At 41.8% G+C, this 16434-nt stretch overlaps 1 pseudogene; it reads left to right on the plus strand.

Annotated features, from left to right (window-relative positions):
• The first annotated feature begins 1909 nt into the window (after window positions 1-1909).
• Window positions 1910-15026, plus strand: LOC136157143 (dihydrodiol dehydrogenase 3-like; annotated as a pseudogene).
• Window positions 15027-16434: the final 1408 nt, after the last annotated feature.

Raw genomic sequence — 16434 nt, forward strand, 5'->3', positions numbered from 1 at the left:
CATTATAGGGTACTGGAATTCAAAAATAGGAAGACAAGAAACACCTGGAGTAACAGGCAAATTTGGCTTCGGAGTACGGAATGAAACAGAGCAAAGGCTAATAGAGTTTTGCCAAGAGAACACACTGGTCATAGCAAACACCCTCTTCCAACAACACGAGAAGACTCTACACATGGACATCACCAGATGGTCAACACCGAAATCAGATTGATTATTTTCTTTGCAGCCAAAGATGGAGAAACTCTATATAGTCACCAAAAACAAGACTGGGAGCTGACTGTGGCTCAGATCATGAACTCCTTTTTGCCAAATTCAGAGTTAAATTGAAGAAAGTAGGGAAAACCACTAAACTATTCAGGTATGACCTAAATCAAATCCCTTATGATTATACAGTGGAAGTGAGAAGCAGATTTAAGGGACTAGATCTGATAAGACAGACTGCCTGATGAACTATGGACGGAGGTTTGTGACATTATACAGGAGCCAGGGATTAAGACCATCTCTACAGAAAAGAAATGCAAAAAAGCAAAATGGCTGTCTGAGGAGGCCTTAGAAATAGCTGTGAAAAGAAGGGAAGTAAAAAATAAAGGAGAAAAGGAAAGATATTCCCATTTGAATGCAGAGTTCCAAAGAATAGCAAGGAGAGAAAGAAAGCCTTTCTGAGCAATCAATGCAAAGAAATAGAGGAAACCAACAGAATGGGAAAGATTAGAGATCTCTTCAAGATAATTAAAGATACCAAGGGAACAAGAATTCCTTTCTATCCCCCAAATCCATATCTTAGTTCTATCAGAGTTTTACATGGTCTTGTGTGTATCTCCACCTTTACTCCCTGGCCCTGGCCCCATATATATCTAGTCCCCCTGTAGCTGTAACTAGCCAGTCCAGCTGCTCTTCAGTTCAAACTCAGAGCTAAGTGAAATGGACACCAGTTTCCAGGCAAGCCCCAAGTAGGGGAGAATATAGCACATAAGGATTTCTGCGATGAGTCTGCTTTGAGGGAGGTAGCAGGGTGTCAAGCCACCGCCCTTTACAGATCAAGATGGCTCTGTTCAAGTCAGGGGAGAGATGAGTGTGAAAACACACACACACACACACACACACACACAGACACACACACACAGAGAAATATCCTTCCAGTCTTCTGGATCTTCTGTAGTTGCGTGTTCCTTTGTTGCTGTAGATGTTTATTTGACTATTTCCTAGAACTCCTACAATGTTTTTCAGCTGCTTTCTGTTTCCATATTTCTGTTTCCAAGGGATACTTCACTCCTCCTGCTCACTATTTTGCTGACATCACTCTATGTGTTCAATTGAATTTTCCATCACAACATCCACTTGTACCAGTGCATCATGATTTCCCTTACTCTTCCCAAATTTGCTACAATTTCAGTTGTTTATAGCTTTTTCTTTTATGAATAATGTTTAGCATGATAATAAAATATGTAAAATATATAATGATTACATAATAAGAGTACTCTAAATAGTTATGTAATTCAGTCAAGGTATAAACACCTAGTCCGTCCTAAAGGAGATCAGTCCTGGGTGTTCATTGGAAGGACTGATGCTGAAGCTGAAACTCAAGTGCTTTGGCCACCTCATGCGAAGAGTTGACTCATTGGAAAAGACCCTGATGCTGGGAGGGATTGGGGGCAGGAGGAGAAGGGGACGACAGAGGATGAGATGGCTGGATGGCATCACCGACTCAATGGACATGTGTTTGAGTAAACTCTGGGAGTTTGTGATGGTCAGGGAGGCCTGGCGTGCTGCACTTCATGGGGTCACAAAGATTCAGATACGACTGAGCGACTGACTTGAACTGAACTGATAAACACTCAAGAGTCTGTTTGAACCTGCACATGGTATCCAAAAATTGTTAATGATTAACATCAATAAACACTTTGCCAAAATGTCTGGTTTTGGTATCCTTTTCAGAATTTCACCATAGTCAGGTCTGTAAGATTTTCTCAGGTGGACCAGTGGTAAGAATTCACCTGCCAGTAAGTGACACAAGAGACTTGGGTTTGATCTCTGGATGAGGAACATACTGTGGTGTAGGAAATGGCAATCCATTCCAGTATTCTAACCAGGAAATTCCATGAACTGTGGAGCCTGGTGCGGTACAGTCCATGGGGTTTTAAAAGAGTCAGACATGACTTACTGATTATACTGCACCACCATAGGTGTATAAAGCAAAATAATATTGCTGCTGGAAAATTTAAAAAGGCAAATTTGGTTTGTTTCACATTTTGATTCTTTATTAAGAGATTATATTTTGGAAAATGCTTAATAATGAACAGTTTTTAATTGTGTGATTAGTATGTCTTTCTGTACTATGTAGTAGTTGTTTCAATTGATGTTTGATCAAAAGTGGGCTTCATAATTAGAAAAGTGAATTGACTGATAATGTGGAGGTTTTTGTGTAACATTTGGTCAATAACTGTTTGACACATATTATCATTATATAACTTAAGTTTTTTCTGATAAAAAATTGTACTTGATTCAATTCCCTTCTTACTTTATGGGCACTGGTTTAATCCTCTCCTCCTCCATAGTATCTGCTAACATTGGACAGTCAGCTGGGGCGTTAACATCCTGTTATTTATAACCTGTCGAGGTGGAAGAAAAGATCAGTCTGCTTATTCAGAGGTGAAACAGGCAGTGGATCCCAAAGGCCAGAGAGTGAAGCTTAATGACGGCCACTTCATTCCTGTCCTGGGATTTGGCACCGCTGAAACTAAAGAGGTAACAGAGGTGGTTTGGGGTTGAGATATGAATAGTAGTAGATGTAACATGAGTGGAAGGGACTTGGGTTGTCAAGCACTGAGCTCCTGTGTGACTCTTGGAAGGTCACATGGTTCCACTAAGGAGGCTAGAACCATGCCCTGTGAAAGGAGAGAGAGCATTCAGTCTTCACTCTACATCAGAGTCTGAGGCTGTGCTCACCTGCAGATTTCTCTTGGTTCCCCTCCAGTTTCCACCTCTTTCCCAGCTTAGCAGAAGAGGTGAGACTCTGCTGTCCCAAACACTGACTGTCAGCTGCTTCTCTCTGAGGGGATTGCAATGGCCAGGTTTCTCTGTATATTTTATTAGTTCCAGAACTTCTTCCTCCTTCCAAAAAGACATGACCCAGAGAAATATTTGAGGTACAAGGTCCTGAAGATGAAATGGCTGAAAACTAATGAGAGAGAATTGCTTTTCTACTGCAGAATGTCGGCTTGGTCCCAGGCCAGACACATTCCAGATGTGTTTTACCCTGTACTCCTGTTTCTGCTTGACTACTTCTTCTAATGGGAATTCTATTGTCATTTGAGGGGATAAGTTACAGTCTTACAGGCCAGGCTTTGTAACGTATTCTTGGGTTATGCATGTCTTTTTATTATAGTTTTCAGTGATTGGACATGAGAGGCTAGTGGACAAGTCTCTAGACTGGAAGCCAGAAAGTTTGCTGTCCATCTGGTCTTTAGAGTATGTAGCTGGGACAAGGGTCTGCCTGGTCCTTAAACTTTGTGTCTCACTTCTTCATCTATAAAACAGAAGGCAATATTCAGAGACCCTTTCAAGACGGAAGACAGGGCTTGTTTCCTTGTAGTGCAAAGTGGGATGAGGGGAGGGAAGTGACTGGTTCATTCCTCAGTACAGTCCCAAATATCTGAGTATTTAAGAAAAACCAGGACTAGACCCAACAGAGGGAAGTTAGATCAATCATCTAGTTCCTTGAAACAGGAAAGATTCTGAATCACATAAAAAGAAATGGAGTATTATACAGCAATAAAAACAAAGTTAATCCTGCCATTTGCAGCCACACAGATCAACCTGGAGAACATTAAGTTAAATGAGAGAAGCCAGAAATAGAAAGACAAAACTTCATGATCTCTGTATGGGTGAAATCTAAAAAAGTGGAACTCACAGAAGAAGAGAGTAGAGGAATGGTGACCAGAAGTTGAGGACAAGGCTGGGAAAAAGGGAAAGATGTCGGTCAAAGGCACAGACTTTCAGTTTGAGATGATTAAGTCTTGACCCCTGATGTTCAGCACGGTGACTCCAGTTAATAATAATGGATTCTATCTTGAGATTTGCTAAGAGAGCAGATCTTCAGTGTTCTCACAAACACCCTCAAAAGTTAGTTATGTGAGGTGATGGATCTCCTGGTAGCTTGACTGTGATCATCAATAACAGTGAGTAATTATAAGCAGTACTTACATTACTTTACCATTAGTGCCAGCTGGTGCTGGTTGTAAAGAACCTACCTGCCAATGCAGGAGACATAAGAGGTTAAGGGTTCAATTCCTGAGTTGGGAAGATCCCCTGGAGGAGGACATGGCCATCCACTTCAGGATTTTTGCATGAAGAATCCCTTGAACAGAGGAACCTGGTGGGCTATAGTTGCCATAGGGTGGCAAAGAGTTGGAAATGACTGAAGCAACTTAGCTAACATGCACTTATATGAAAATATCACTTTGTATACCTTGAATATATATATATATATATATATATATATATATATATATATATATATATATATGTAAGTATTACCTTTGTTGCTCATGTAGTTTCCTAAGAGCGAAGCTCTGGAGGCAACCAAATTTGCTATAGAGGTTGGGTTCCACCATATTGACTGTGCTTGTGTATACAAAATTGAAGAGTAGGTTGGCCAAGCCATTCAAAGCAAGATTGCAGATGGCACTGTGAAAAGAGAAGACATTTTCTATACTTCAAAGGTGCTGTGTGTGTGTTGTGTGTGTGCACATGTGGGCAACTGATTGTGCCCAGGTGACTATTGTATAACAGGATCATTGTTTGGTGAAGAGTTGTTTGGTGGCCCATGTTTATTGTTACATTCCTAAAGTATTGGAATTCCCTGGTGTTCTAATGGTTAAGACTCAGTGCTTTATTGCCATGAGCCCAGGTTCAATCCTTGGTCAATGAAGTAATGTTCCAAAAGCCACGTGGTAAGCCACCCCCAACCCCACCCCCCCATCACCCATCAAAAAAAATTTTCCTGAAATATTATTGACACAGCTTCCTTCTTTAATCTCTGCAGCTTTGGTGCACTTTCCTTTGACCAGATTTGGTCCGACCAGCCTTGGAAAAGTCATTGAAAGATCTTCAGCTGGACTATGTTGATCTCCATCTCATTCATTTCCCAGTGCATGAAGGTTGGATATTTGTGTGATCACTTCTATCTTGCTTCTTTTTTCAGAATGTGTATCAACTTGCATGGATGGTTGAATTAAAGATTTGTCTTAATAGGTTGTAGCGAGGGTTTCACTAAAGTTCAGTTCAGTTCAGTCACTCAGTCGTGTCCGACTCTTTGCGAACCCATGAATTGCAGCACGCCAGGCCTCCCTGTCCATCACCAACTCCCGGAGTTTACCCAAACTCATACCCATCGAGTCAGTGATGCGGTCCAGCTATCTCACCCTCTGTCGTCCCCTTCTCCTCCTGCCCCCAATCCGTCCCAGCATCAGTGTCCTATCCAATGAGTTAACTCTTCGCATCAGGTGGCCAAAGTATTGGAGTTTCAGCTTCAGCATCAGTCCTTCCAATGAACACCCAGGATTGATCTCCTTTAGGATGGACTGGTTGGATCTCCTTGCAGCCCAAGGGACTCTCAAGAGTCTTCTCCAACACCACAGTTCAAAAGCATCAAATTTTTGGCGCTCTGCTTTCTTCACAGTCCAACTCTCACATCCATTCATGACCATGGAGCCCCCCAAAGATGAAGTCTTACACTGTTTTCACTGTTTCCCCATCTATTTGCCATGAAGTGATGGGACCAGGTGCCATATCTTAGTTTTCTAAATATTGAGATTTATGCCAACTTTTTCACTCTCCTCTTTCACTTTCATCAAGACTTTTTAGTTCCTCTTCATTTTCTGCCATAAGTGTGGTGTCATCTGCATATCTGAGGTTATTGATATTTCTCCCAGCAATCTTGATTCCAGCTTGTGCTTCTTCCAGACCAGCGTTTCTCATGATGTACTCTGCATATAAGTTAAATAAACAGAGTAGAATCCCCCTAATAATCATTCAGGATCACCTTTTCACTGATTTTCTTTGAATTCCTTACACACCTCCCAGAGAAAGGTGTTAAAGAATCTTTCAGTGTCTGCCTCAAAAATTTGAGAAAATAGAAATAGGTGAGTTCTGCACACAGTCCTGAATAGGACTCCTGAGTCCCTAGGGATTTCATGAAACAAGAGTTTGGTGCAGCCATGATGAGAAATGGCACAACCTTACATTGAAAGCGATGAGTTCTTATCCTCTTTCACCCTTTCGAGTTGAGCAGATTTGGTGGGTACTCTATCTTGGTCTGTCTAAAACTAGCAGACATCATAGTGACTTGGGCAACCTTGTCTACACTTGCTTGTCTTCATGATGAAGTTTGTACACTGCACTTAGACTTTAAGAACCCTATTATTATGCTGTATTATTATGTAGATGGGAATTTCCTGGCAGTCCAATAGTTATGACTCCCTGCTTCCACTGCTGAGGCAAGTTGGATTGAGGGAAGAAGTGCAATCCATATTTGGGGAACTAAGATCCCACAAACCTGACACACACACACACACACACACACACACACACACACACACACACACCCCAAACCCCACAATGAAACTACAACAACAAAAAACTGTGTTATCTAGAACACTTGATTTTAAGTTACAGAAATCTACTCAAGCCATCCTATGTAAAATAACTTAGAGGACTATGCAGATGGGAAGTCCAAGTCATGGATAGATTTATGGATTTGCAGTACTCTTCAGAAATGTCTATTTTTTCCTATCTCTTATCATGGCATTGGAGACTTTCCCTATGGCTCATCAGTAAAGAATCTGCCTGCAACGCAGGAGCTGCAGGAGATGTGGGTTCAGTCTCTGGGTTGGGAAGATCCCCTGGAGGAGCGTCTGACAACCCACTCCAGTATTCTTGCCTAGAGAATCCCATGGACAGAGGAGCATAGTGGGCTACAGTCCATGGGGACACAAAGAGTCAGAAATGACTGAAGCAACTGAGCACACAGACATATCATGGCTTTACTCATGACTTGCTTTATTTTTACTAAACGTTGATGACATGTTCGATTGGTGGCAAAGATGGTCTTGGGACAACTCAAGGCTCATGGTCATGAACTTTTGAGAGCATGTCTGGATCTTCCACATTCCATATCAACCCAACGAGAGCCTTGCTGGTTCACATGCTTGCCCTAGGGCATCTGATGCTCAGAGGGAATAGGAAGTCTGATTATTTCATCATATCAAGATTGAAATTTTTATTCTGGAAATTATGTCAAGTAACTTACTGGCAGTTCCAGCTCAAGAGAAGCATTTCAAAGGAGGCAAGTAGAAGGAACAGACAAAATTCACAAAAGTCATGGGAAGTCCCTTTTAGTGCCTAGGAAAACATATTTATTACAACATATATGTGTGTGTGTGTATATATATATATATATATATATATATATATATATATATATATATATATAATAAAGTATAAGAGATTAGGATAAGCCCCCCTCCTAAAAGCATTGCTTACAACTCCATATATGCAAATACTAGTATCAAGAATATTATAACACCTACCTCATGGAGGTTAACTACCTGGTGCCAAACAGCCAGGCTAAATATAGAGACATTACTTTGTGATATCTCTAAAATGACTACTTCTATTCCAGCCAGGGGAGGAACTTCTTCCAAAAGATGAAAATGGAAGAATGATATTAGACTCAGTGGATCACTGTCGGAAGTGGGAGATGAGTCTGGGAAGGAGAGAACCAGAGGAGGAACCAGAAGAGGGGGAAACTCTTTCATTTCCTCCAACTTGACAATGGGCTGTGGATCATCAGATAAAGCAGTTCATGAATCTAAGGGCTTGGATGCTGGGGTTTTGGGGAGGAAACCATTGCTGAAATGTTCACAGAGAGGAACGGAGGAGGAGAATCTGGGACAGTGAAGAAAGGCATCTCTTTCCTTCCATGTGATATGTCTTCTAAGGATTTTTCTAAGGAGGAAATGGTAATTGTTTCTTTAGTGTCACAACTTCTTTTTTCCTCTTGATAATCAATGCTAATTCTTGATGGGTGACCCTGTTGACAGATAATTTTTCAGCATTTATTTTGCTCACTGCCCATTCTAAAGGACTGCTTACCACAACCCTGGAGAAGTGTAAGGACTCAGGGCTGACCAAGTCCATCGGGGTGTCCAGCTTCAACCACAAGATCCTGAACAAGCCGGGGCTCAAGTAGAAGCCCACCTGCAACCAGGTGAGCAGCTTGGCTCCTCTTTTTCCTGCTCTTCAGAACCTCTTTCTTGCACTGGAGCCTTATGTCTTTCTGTCCTCCCCTCCTGTTCATCTGACCTTTGTGGACAGAATATTCTAGAAAGCAGAGGTTCTGTGTGGATGGAACACTGAATAGAACCCACAGTGGTATTTCTGTTTGATAAAGTCTGGATGGAACAGCTGGGGAGGGCGTCCTGCTAAATAGTGGTGGAGACTGAGGAAAGGTAAAGGAGGTGAAGAAGGGTTAGAATAGTCATCCAGAACTTAGAGGAAGGTGGTGTTTACCTGAGCCTAAAGGGTGACAAGAAATGGATGTTGAAAGTGCCTGGGAGGGAACTGTGGACAGGAAGCAGGACCATGAAAACTTGGCATGGGGAGTAAAGAAAGATAAATCAGGTAATATAGGTTTAAAATTTGCATGGGGTTTGGATGGCTGAATCCTTAGTGTTTCACCTTTTCTGGGTCTTCAGTACCGAAAATGTGCTGAAAACTATGAAAGTAATCCAGTTCAAAGGCTGAAGTTAATGACTCATGGTGATACTAACAGTCAATGAAATATTTACTCAGAAACATTTACTCATATGTAGAGCTCACCTTATGATTACTCAATCTTGGCATGGTTCCCTCATCCATGTGTATTGTAAAATTAACTTTTAAGCACACCTTTCTCTATTTTTATCTTGATGTTGATATTTCCAAGTTTACATTTAAGTTATAGTTTTTCTTTTAGCATTTAAAAAAGCTTTTAATATTTCTCTGTCATATTAATATTACTTTTCCATATAATCTAACACTCTTCTCTGTTGGCATTCTACAGGTGGAATGTCACCCTTATCTCAACCAGAGTAAACTGTTGGATTTCTGCAAGTCACATGATATTGTTCTTGTTGCCTATAGTGCTCTGGGATCCCAAAGAATAAAAGACTGGTAATGAACTCTAAGGAAGACAACATGGTGTTTACCTAAAATTCAGTTTTCGATGAAATGGTTTAAATCATACAGTACTCAGTGGTCTCGAGATAACTCTCATAGGCAGAGGGGAGAAAGGGGAAGGATGGACTGATTTCTTCTCTTTTATCTTCCCATCACTCAGACAGTTTCTCTACATTGTATTAGCTTGTGTGAAATAGTTAATTGCATGTCATTTCTGACTCTTTGTGACCTCATGGTCTGTAGCCTGCTTAACTCCTCTGTCCATGGAATTTTCCAGACAAGAATACTGGAGTTGGTAGCCATTCCCTTCCCCTGGGAATCTTTCTGACTCCGGGATCCAACCCAGGTCTCCTGCTTGTAGATTCATCAATAACATTAAAATCTGTATATAATCTCCCAGTTGAGATCAGAAACCCGAGCTTATGTCATGATTTAGCTTATTAACTAATGAACACATTTCTAAAAATAAATGATACAAATCTCACTTACTTTATGTCTAAAATTGGAACAATAATATGTAACTCTTAGTTCTATCATGCCAGAAAAAATTTCAATTTGAACCATTTTTGTCAGCATCTCTAGAAGTATAATGGTGAAATAAATGACTGTCATCCTGGGACTACTCAGTTTTTATCAGAGCTTAGAAAAGTGACATTAAAATATTTCCTGGTATTTTTATCCTCTTTCTCTACTCATAATCTTGATTATCAAAGAAAAACAATCAGTGAGAAGTAAAGAAAAAATTCCACAAGTTTGGCAGTCCTGGTCTCAACTCAATCATGTATCTGAATTACACACAGAACTTTGTAAACACAGAATGTGAGGTGACCCAGTTGAGGTTCTGATTCAGTTTGTCTTCAACTAAGTCATGGAATTTGTATTTCTAACAGGATCCCAGGTGATACTGATGAAGCTGGTCCCTGGATCACACTTTGAGAAGCACCAGACTAGAGTGAACCTACTTGGTCTGTTTGAGAAGCCTCCTTAGAAACCGAGTATTTAGTTTCAACTCCTCAGCATTTCTGAATTTCCTTCCAGGGTGAACCAGAACCACCCTGTTCTCTTGGAGGACCCAGTTCTTTATTTCATTGCCAAAAAGCACAAGCAGACCCCAGCTCTGGTTGCCTTTCGCTACCAGATACAATGTGGGGTGTGGTTCTGATCAAGAGTTTCAACAAGAAGTGGATCAAAGAGAACATAGAGGTGATGATGAGTGGAGCTATGGGCAGAGGGCTCCTAAGGGGATATCCTTCACGAGGGTCATTCTATGCCCATCTCGCAAGACTTTCCTTGAGTCAAGATGAGTTACTTGTTCTTCTCTGTGCATGAACACCTTGTATGTATTCCTGGTAGATTTCTCCTCCTGCTGTGGCAACAGGAAATGTGGCATGGATGGAGAAGGTTAACGTTGGATAGATGTGTGTACTCAGTTGCTCAGTCTTGTCTTACTCTTTGTGACCCCATGGACTGTAGCCTGCCAGACTGGTCTGTCCCTGGGAATTCTTCAGGCAAGAATATTGGAGTGGGTTGCCATGCCCTCCTCCAGGGTATCTTCCCAACCCAGGGATTGAACTCAGGTCTCCCACATTGCAGGCAGATTCTTTACTGTCTGCATCACCAGGAAAGCCCAAGAACACTGGAGTTGGTAACTTGTCTCTTCTCCAGGAGATCTTCCCAACTCAGGAATTGAACTGGAGTCTCCTGCATTGCAGGCAGATTCTTTACCTCTGAGCCAAGGTTGGACAGATAACAGAAATTTATTTCCAGTGTTACTTCTGCCATTTATTCTGTCATCTTGTGCTAATGACATCTTATTTTCTTTGTTCTCAATTGATGAAATTGTGAATTTTTAAAGCCGTGCGGACTAATAAAATATCACAGATTGAGTGGCTGAGAAGAAATTGAAATTTGTTTCTCACATTTATGAAGCTGGGGTCTTGAGGTCAGGGGGCCCATGTGGTTGGGTGAGGGCCCTTCTTCAGGTCACACACAGGCTTCTCCTTGTATTTTAACATGGTGGAGGGGGCAACAGAGTATTTCCCTGAATATTAACAAGGTTTCATCTTCATACATTTAATCTCCATGAGTTTCTGCCTTTGAGAAGCTCCTCTTCAAGTCTTTGTCCACTTTAGCTTGGTTGTTTCTATTTTGACTTCTGTGTAGACCGGTATTGTTCTCATAGGCATAGGTGTCAGAAAACCCTCCTCAATTTCAGGATTTAATGTAGAGATCAGTTATGTTTCTCTTGATTCTGTGGCCTGACAATGAGCCTGCACTCAACTAAGCTGTTGTCCTCTTGGCCGGGCTCTCTCATGGATTTGCAGTTCAGTGCAGAGCAGCTCGGCAGTTCCGCTTTAGCAGGTGGATGTGGTTAGAGGAGCCTGCACGCTTCTCTGCATAGTTTTTCATATATGTTTGGCTAGACTGTGGTCAACTGATTTGGTCTTTATGTCAACACAGTGCTGTGATCCCAAGTCATTGATTAGGGAAAAAATCCTCTTCCTGTCTGGGCTCAGATCTGGCTCAGCACTTCTGGGAAATATCACTGTTCAGTGCCACAGGTTACAGATCAGGCCAAGTCAAGGGGAATGGAAATTGTCCCCTGATCAATTGTTTCCGTGTTTCCATTTAAATTTGGTTCTGTAATCTAGCTGGAACTGATTATCTAAGATAATATGAAAATAGATACATACACCTTTAGGTATATTTAAATTTAAACCTAAATTCCATATTTCCTCACAGATTTTCATTGTCAACTCTGTCATATATCAAGTCTTCAGAAGTACATTTCTGGTGTTTCTCTTTTATTTAACTATTCTGTTTTCTGCAACATGTTATTAAAGTAGAAAATAAGTATGCTTTTCAGAATGATAATTTTTTATTTTTTAAGAATGTCCTGACTGCTTTTGTTTAGCTCTCTTTTATTGAAAATTTAGTATCACTTTACCAACTTCTGGGGAAGAATACATGCTCAAGTCTTTGGATCATGTTGCATTGAAGCACTAGATCATTTGGAGAAAATGAATTTCTTTACAAAATTGACCTTTCCATTTCATGAATATGATATGAATTATTTATTATCTACGTGTTCTTTAATGTTAAACATTTTTCATAACTTTCTCCACAAACGCATTTACATAAAGTTTTTGATAGATTCAGTCATAGATAATGAATAGTTTGATATCAGAGTCTTGAATAGGCTTTCACAGGGAGCCTCCTTCCCACAATGCTTCAGCTGAATGTTATCACCCTTAGAGCATGTTGGGGAGAGTTAATCAGTTTAATGTTAGCCCAGGTTGAGGTATTGAGTCAGGAGTGTCCGAAGGCAATGTGTTTGTAAAAAGAAGATTTTAGTTTGTTTTCTGTCACAAGTGATTCACTAAGAAAGATAAGGGACTGATGCACTGTAATGTTTGTGAGGTGGACAGAGAAGGAGAAGGTGTGTGAAGGAGAGGTGAGAACTCAGCAGAGGGTCTCAGGTTGTTCTCCTGGAAGCTGAGGACAGACATGGTTTCCCTGTCCCCTCTTCATGTCTTTATCCAGCTGGAAAGTCCTCCAGTCCCCAGGGGGGAGGCTGTCTTCTTGGGGGAGAGGTTAATGTGATTGTTCCTTCCTTTCAGGTGTTTGACTTTGAACTGAGTTCAGAAGACATGAAAGCAATTGATGGCATCAACAGAAATATAAGATATAACGAGATACTATTGTAAGTGACTTGCAGATATTTCACACATACACTGTTTTCTGTAGCAGGCAGGTCAGCAGGAGGAAAAGCTTTTCAAAAGCTTAATTCTGGGAAGAGAGTCCTGGTTTTCAGTGTAGGAGTAAACCAGGGGCTTCCTACAGACCTCAGACCAGAGGTTTGCTCCAGAGTTCCATCTCTGACCAACAGAAATGTGACTTGGGCCCAGGACAGCCCATCAGTAGAACCCCCAGATTAGACATCATGGTGATTTCACTATACTGTGTCCCTAATCACTAGCCCTAGTGTACCACCTCTCAGGGCAGAGGGTCCCAGGAAACACAAAGTGCATAGTGCCTGCAGTTCACTATTCTTTCAGGGACCTGTGAACATGTTTCATCTTTAATTCTTTTCGTATCAAGGGAAAATGATTATATTAATAATTGCTGTATAATAATGAATCCATCATGCATTACATTCTTGTTTTTTTGTTGTTCACTTGTAAAGTCCTGTCTGGCTCTTTTTCAACCCCATGGGATGTAGCCTACCAGGCTCTTTTGTCCATGGGATTTCCCAGGCATTTCCCTGTCCAAGGGATCTTCCCAACCCAGGGGTTGGACCCATGTCTCCTGCTTGGGCAGTGGGATCCTTTACCACTGAACATCCTGGGAAGCCTGCGTTGATGTTTGCGCATGTACAGTTGTAAAATGTCATGTTAATGTTTTTCTGGAGGGGATCCAGGCAGGCCAATGTGCATCACTGCTCCGAAGTCACAGGGGGCCTACTTCCACCCCCTCCCCTAAGGGTCTGATGGGTTTTCTCCCTAATGGGCATTTCTTCTCCAAGACATTATCCATTTATTTCAAATTGATCTCTTCATTGACCTTTTCCCCTATTCCAACTCCCATTTCCTCATCCTTATAATTTCACAAAACTGAATTACAAGTAGGTCATTAACTGACCTCCAGTGAATGAATGACTTCTGCATCCTTAGCAGGACATGCCCAGGTAAGATCGGCAGGGTGTTTGATTTTTTGAGTCAGCACTTACCCCACTGTAGCTTCTGTCCATCAGAGGTACATCCCTTTGGAAGCCCCTATCACCTGGACTTTGACTTAGTCACTAACATCCAACTCCAGCTGCCTAACTACTGAAGAAGGCAATCAGGATCGAAGAGACAGAATAGAAATTTGAAAGGGAGTTTTGAGAAATGAGAATACAAATTATTGGCAAAATGAAGATTTAGTTTCAGTGAAAGATCTCAAAACTGCCCCTGTTGTTGCAAAGCTATATCATGATTCTAAGAAAAGATATGATATATAGAAAAAACGTGGAAAGCTCCTCTTCTCTACTCAAAGGCTTTTAAGTTCTCAAAGGCTTTTTAATTCTATGTTCTCTGTCATTAGGCCATGAGTGCCTGTCTTTGTGGGCTCACCTGAATAGCACAGCTCCTGGAACATGGAATTTCTAAAAATGCACTTTATAATGAATTGAATTTGAAAGGACACATTAGAATGAAAAGCACAAACATGGAAAAAAGGAAAACAGCAGTAATACTAACTGCTGAATAACCAGTGTTTTAATATATCATAAAGTAAGAAAATAATGATATCACTTTGTGCTGTGCAATTATTGAGGTGTACGTGGTATCTCTTCAACAGATGAAAAATTCCTTAATGGAGACACCCTGTATTTTGGGGGGTTCTCAGTATCTGCTTATCCATGAATGTGTGAAAAAGAGCAGCTAATTTGTTCACTGTGACTCTTCTCATCATCTAGGGACAGAAGTTCCACCTGTGTCTGAAATGATCCCCACAGTTAGTCCTATGTCTTGTGTTCTCATATAAATTGTAATCTGAGTCAAATTACCTATCATCATGGAGTGAATATTACATATGAATGTTGGGACTAGACGTGCAGGTGCTGTGTGCACATGGAGCGGGCAACTGCATGTGTGCTTATTGGGGGAGAAGGAGGGACCTGCTTGTAGATTTAGAGTTTTATCCCATCCTGACCACATTCACAGAATAATGTTCTCTATGACAACATGATTGATTTAATAAGTGAATCCTTCTCCTTCTCTTTCAGTGGTGTTGGTCACCCTGATTATCCATTCTCTGAATATTGACTCTCAGCTCTCACCGTGATTCTTTGAGAATGTCTTGCTTCTAGGGTCGTGAAGAAGATATTTCTACACAACCTCTCCCATTTCTGTACATCTGTTAGGCAGAGGAGCCAGCTATACTTCATCCCACACAACTTCTCATTTGTACAAGAAAGAGTCTTGAAACATAGAGATAGTGCTCCCTGCGTTTCTCTGGAACAGAAAATGCTAGTCAAGGAAGTATGAGTATTCATGTAACATTTAAGGACCAGCAAGCCAGCTGATGTGGGTGGAGTTTAGTGAGTTGGGGAGAGAGGAGTTGAAGGGAAGGCCAGAGAGCCAGTGGGGCCATGTGTCCCCACTGTGGGGATAGAGTGGGGGGTCTGTGTCATGTAGATTTTTGAAAGGACTTTACTCTGAGAGAAATGGAGAATTACATTTTCGGTGTTGAGCATGGTAGTTACATGAGCTGATGTTTTTTAAAAAGTCACTCTGAAAAAAAAGTCACTCTGTAGAGGAACAAGATGGCGCATGAGTAGGTGGACGTGGAGTACATCTCTCTCCTCGGATACATCAGGAATACACCCCAGACATGGAAGTGCATACAGAACACCATCTGAGAGCAGACAGGAGGACCTGACCAGCGGAAAAGAATATATGGAACCACACAAACCTCCATAGAACAAAGGAACGAGGGGGAAAAACTGGAGTGTTAGTAGGACTGGACCTGCCCTCAGTGCGTGGAGGAACTGAAACAGGGGTTCAATCCCCACAGCGGGGCAATTCTCTGAGTCAGAAGAGAAACATTTAAGAATGAGTATGAAACAGTTGATCTGTGGCAGCCTGAATAGAATGAGAGTCAGACAGTTCTTGCCACAGCCGTACATATCCTGGACAGGGATGCAAGTCCCTTACAAGGTGCAGAGGGTGGGAGCTGGAGTTTAGGGATTGTGCAGCAATCCCAGGCAAGGGCTACTGTGGAGAGACGGATGAGGGGATGTGAGGGAGGAGACTGTGATGGGAAATGCCTGTGGAGGAAAGCCAGGCAGACATGGAAGCAAGGCGATACTGCTGAGTCATGCATAGGGGATGGAGCCATCACCATAGCCTCTCTCTCCCCACACACCAGCATGGGCAGCTGAACAATAGAGAGGCTGACCCATCAAGCACCTGAGGCAGGGAACTACCAAGGAGGACCCCACCCAGAGTGCTCCTTTCAGTGCCTGACTTGCCGATCTACAGAGTAGGTCCCCAGCCTGGGGCAGGAAGGAGGGGCACTGGGAGGGGGGCCTCCTATGTGCCTGATGCATGGAACAACAGAGAAGGACCCCAGGCAAGGGAGCCCTCTAAGTGCCTGAACAGGCTGAGCTATGGACAAAGACTAGCTGAAGAGGCCTTCTGATCGTCAGGTACCAGAGGCTCGAAAAAAGAC

Source organism: Muntiacus reevesi, chromosome 2, assembly GCF_963930625.1.
Source record: "Muntiacus reevesi chromosome 2, mMunRee1.1, whole genome shotgun sequence".
NCBI lineage: Eukaryota > Metazoa > Chordata > Mammalia > Artiodactyla > Cervidae > Muntiacus > Muntiacus reevesi.